The following is a 4,379-nucleotide window of genomic DNA, read 5'->3' as shown; positions in this document are numbered from 1 at the left end:
TGTTAGGTGAGCACAACCCCCATCTGTGGACGTCGGGCCCTCATACCATCCTCATGGAGTCGGTTTCTAACTGTTTGGGCAGACACATGCACATTTGTGGCCTGCTGGACATCATTTTGCAGGGCTCTGGCAGTGCTCCTCCTGTTCCTTCTTGCACAAAGGCGGAGGTAGCGGTCCTAATTGACATCATAGGTAGACCTCAACTATGAGAGACAAAATGTGAAAAAAAAATTGAGAAAATCATTTTGTCTGACTTTTAAAAATTTATTTGCAAATAATGGTGGAAAATAAGTATTTGGTCACCTACAAACAAGCAAGATTTCTGGCTGTCACAGACCTGTAACTTCTTCTCATTACCTGTATTAATGGCACCTGTTTGAAGTTGTTAACAGTATAAAAGACACCTGCCCACAACCTCAAACAGTCACACTCCAAACTCCACTATGGTGAAGACGAAAGAGCTGTCGGAGGACACCAGAAACCGAACTGTAGACCTGCACCAGGCTGGGAAGACTGAATCTGCAATAGACTGATCTCAGCCCGTGGGGTCAAAATGATCACAAGAACGGTGAGGAAAAATCCCAGAACCACAAGGGGGGATCTAGTGAATGACCTGCAGAAAGCTGGGACCAATGTTACAAAGGCTACCATCAGCAACACACTACGACGCCAGGGACTCAGATCTTGCAGTGCCAGACGTGTCCCCCTGCTTAAGCCAGTCCATATCCAGGCACGTCTGAAGTTTGCTAGAGAGCATTTGGATGTTCCAGAAGAGTATTGGGAGAATGTCATATGGTCAGATGAAACCAAAGTTGAACTATTTGGTAAAAACACAACTCGTCGTGTTTGGAGGACAGTGAATGCTGAGTTGCATCCAAAGAACACCATACCAACTGTGAAGCATGGGGGTGGCAACATCATGCTTTGGGACTGTTTCTCTGCAAAGGGACCAGGACGACTGGTCTGTGTACATGAAAGAATGAATGGGGCCATGTATTGTGAGATTTTGGGTGCAAACCTCCTTCCATCAGCAAGGGCAATGAAGATGAAACGTGGCTGGGTCTTTCAGCATGACATGATCCCAAGCACACTGCCAGGGCAACAAAGGAGTGGCTTCGTAAGAAACATTTCAAAGTCCTGGAGTGGCCTAGCCAGTCTCCCGATCTCAACCCCATCGAAAACCTTTGGAGGGAGTTAAAAGTCCGTGTTGCCCGCCGACAGCCCCAAAACATCACTGCTCTAGAGGAGATCTGCATAGAGGAATGGGCCAACATACCAGCAACAGTGTGTGCCAACCTTGTGAAGACTTACAGAAAACGTTTGACCTCTGTCATTGCCAACAGAGGATATACAACAAAGTATTGAGATGAACTTTTGTTATTGACCAAATACTTATTTTCCACCATTATTTGCAAATAAATTCTTTAAAAGTCAGACAAAATGATTTTCTCATAGTTGAGGTCTACCTATGATGTCAATTACCGGCCTCTCTCATCTTTTTAAGTGGGAGAACTTGCACAATTGGTGACTGACTAAATACTTATTTTCCCCACTGTATAGGATGAACAGGGCCAAACATCAACAGGTTGACTAAACAAGACTGATAAACCCAACAAACACACAAACCATGAACAGGGGCTAAACAGTAACACGATTGGCTAAATTCAGGAACATAAAGAGTGAAGCTAAACTAACAAACAACATGAACAGAGAGAGAAACTCTATGCGTGATAAACATGAATATATTGAACAGAGTTCAATATGTACAAAAAAGTGTGTACCGCAAAGTGTACCGACATTGACCCGCAAAGGAATACTAGAAAGACAGGGATTAAATAACAAACCAAATGAACCACAGAAACAAAGGACAGCTGAAAATATGCACATAGCCTTGTGACAAAATATATGTGTCTGCCATACCAGATTCTGAAGGATGTGATTCCTGGATATGACATCACTCCTGATGCAGCAATGACTAAAATGATTTATGTACTGAGATTACTGTGACGTTCGGTGCGGCGTGAAGGATGAGACACGGATCCCTCTGTGGCGACAGACGTCACTTTTATTTGAACACACAGATAGCGCATATATCGCACGTAAAACACGTAACAGAACGGCAACGTGTGGACTTTAGACAACGACGAGCACAGGACACTGCGCGAACGCACATTAAGTAGACAAACCACATAAGTCCCACTTGATTACGAGACGAGCCACAGGTGAGACGGATGATCACAAGACATAACCGCACCTACGGAGATCCACAGACGCAGACTAGGAGTCGTAGACGACGTAAACACATGCCCAAAAGGGAGGGGCCGGGGTCCTCAACGTGACAATTACCTTTAGGGCCAACAGAGAAGTGTAAGGTGTGTATTATTTTATTCACTTTTTTAATAAAATTATTTTATTAATTTATTCACTATATTGTCATATGAGGTGAAGGTTTCAGTGTAACGTGAGCACATTAAGAACTGTCACATCAGAACCTGTGGGTTTTTTTTGTTGTTCTTGCCTCTGATGCATTGGTGTTATTACTGTTAATCCTCCACATCACCAGTAGGGACTAACATAGATGAATGATGTGTTGGCACACGGCAAATAAAATAACGCACATGTTGGAGTAGAACTAAATCTAACAAATATGTCCGGTTGTGTTTATCTGATTGTGCAGCATATTGATGCTATCAATGAGTAATTTATATCACAGTTAGACTGTGAAAACATTACATTGCCGACATTGCTAACTCCTCTCCTGTATTCACACCTTGGGGAATATAAGTAAAACAGCTGAGAAATAGCAAATGCTATGTAGCTGGCAATTTTTAATTTCTTATCCTACTCATGGATAACAGCCAAACTCAAATTATTATTTTTGTTAGACTTCTTTGTTCATTGGATTATTACTGCAGTTATGTGTCATCTTGCAGCTGCATCTGGATCATATAAGGATCATGTGGACTGATTTGAGTCTTATGAATCATCACGTTAAGAAGATCAAAATTAGGCAGTGACAGTACCTGTTCATTCATGTTACTGTATATGGCAAAACATTGTTTTATTCTTGTTTGTTGGTGTATTTCAGATAATGCCGCACAGTTTGTATGGAGAGTCGTGTGCTCCAGTTCTAAATGTAAGACACTTTCTGTTCAAAAGGAAATTGTTCAGGACCATAATGGTGCTTATTCTGAAGTCCTTTTTTTCTGCACTGTAGTCCGTATTCAGGAGAAATCCGAACATGAAACAATGGAGCCATGAAGGAGCCACACGCAAACAGCTGTGTCCAAATGTCCTGATGACCTGACACATCCTGAATAAAATCTAAAACACAGGATTACATTTTAAAGTTCTACTCTTTCTTTTAAAATACTGCTAAAACAGCATCTTTGAGGTATAAGCAGATCAGTAAATACGTCTTTCCCAATATTATAGTTTCCCCCTTTGGCATCATGGTTTTTTTCTTATTTTGTCTCCACACTCTTGCCCTATTCCCCATCATGTATTGTGAAGATGCCAGTAGCTCTGGCCCATCACAGAGACTCTACAGACATTCCTGTGATGGACTAAATGCTGTACTTAACTCTTCATGTGGGATTCTCAGGGGGACTGGCGGCCCAGCCAGCTCCTTCCTTATAGTGGTCGAAGGGCCCTCGGCCTACTGAAGGAGGGGAGGGGGGTTACAGGTCCTGGGAATACCTGAGGACTGAGATGTACACAATGGATGGACATATTAATTATTATTCTTGTCATAGTGCACTAAACGTAAAATGTTAGGTATATATTGTGTTACTGCAGTAATGTAATGTATGTATGTTATGTTTGTGTTTATAGGTAACCCCTGCTAGTAGTAATGGTATGCCCCAGCTTAATTAAGGGGAGGGGCTACTAGTATAAGAGGGCTTCCTCTCAGAGGCTAAGGGGGGGAGAGGTTGGTTGGTTAATGTTGGTTATTGAATATTGGAAGTAATTGTGTTGAGCCCACGAAAGTCAGGGGCTAGACTGGCTGCTGTTTGCCAGTGCTTGCTTAAAGTGCTGCTTATAAGCCTTTAGATAGATAGATAGATAGATAGATAGAGCTTTATTTATCCCTTGGGACGGATCCCTTCAGGAAATTGTATTTTTCCAGTAGCAGCGTTACAGTACCATAATGTTAACAAGGTAGTATTACAATTTAAAAATATCACTAAAACAAGATTAAGCACACAACATAATAATAATAATAACAGTAATAATAATAAACATAAACTAAGAAAAAACGGCAATGTATAAAAGGATAAGAGGATGCAATTGCACATAGCCCATTATGAGGTATTGTGATTTGGATGAACTGATTGATTAAATTGTGTCATCATATTACACATAGCCCAGTTTATAGG

General features: G+C 41.4%; 1 long non-coding RNA gene across 1 annotated transcript; it reads left to right on the top strand.

The window, feature by feature from the left end:
• Positions 1-2,294: 2,294 nt before the first annotated feature.
• On the top strand, positions 2,295-3,304 carry LOC143508164 (uncharacterized). The gene is made up of 3 exons (XR_013129214.1): positions 2,295-2,372; positions 3,089-3,136; positions 3,218-3,304. It is a non-coding gene; the product is annotated as an uncharacterized LOC143508164 (long non-coding RNA).
• The last annotated feature ends 1,075 nt before the right edge of the window (positions 3,305-4,379 follow it).

This window comes from Brachyhypopomus gauderio, unplaced genomic scaffold, assembly GCF_052324685.1.
Source record: "Brachyhypopomus gauderio isolate BG-103 unplaced genomic scaffold, BGAUD_0.2 sc822, whole genome shotgun sequence".
Classification (NCBI taxonomy): Eukaryota; Metazoa; Chordata; class Actinopteri; order Gymnotiformes; family Hypopomidae; genus Brachyhypopomus; species Brachyhypopomus gauderio.
Note: the sequence above shows the minus strand (reverse complement) of the source record. Positions and strands in the feature narration are given on the sequence as shown.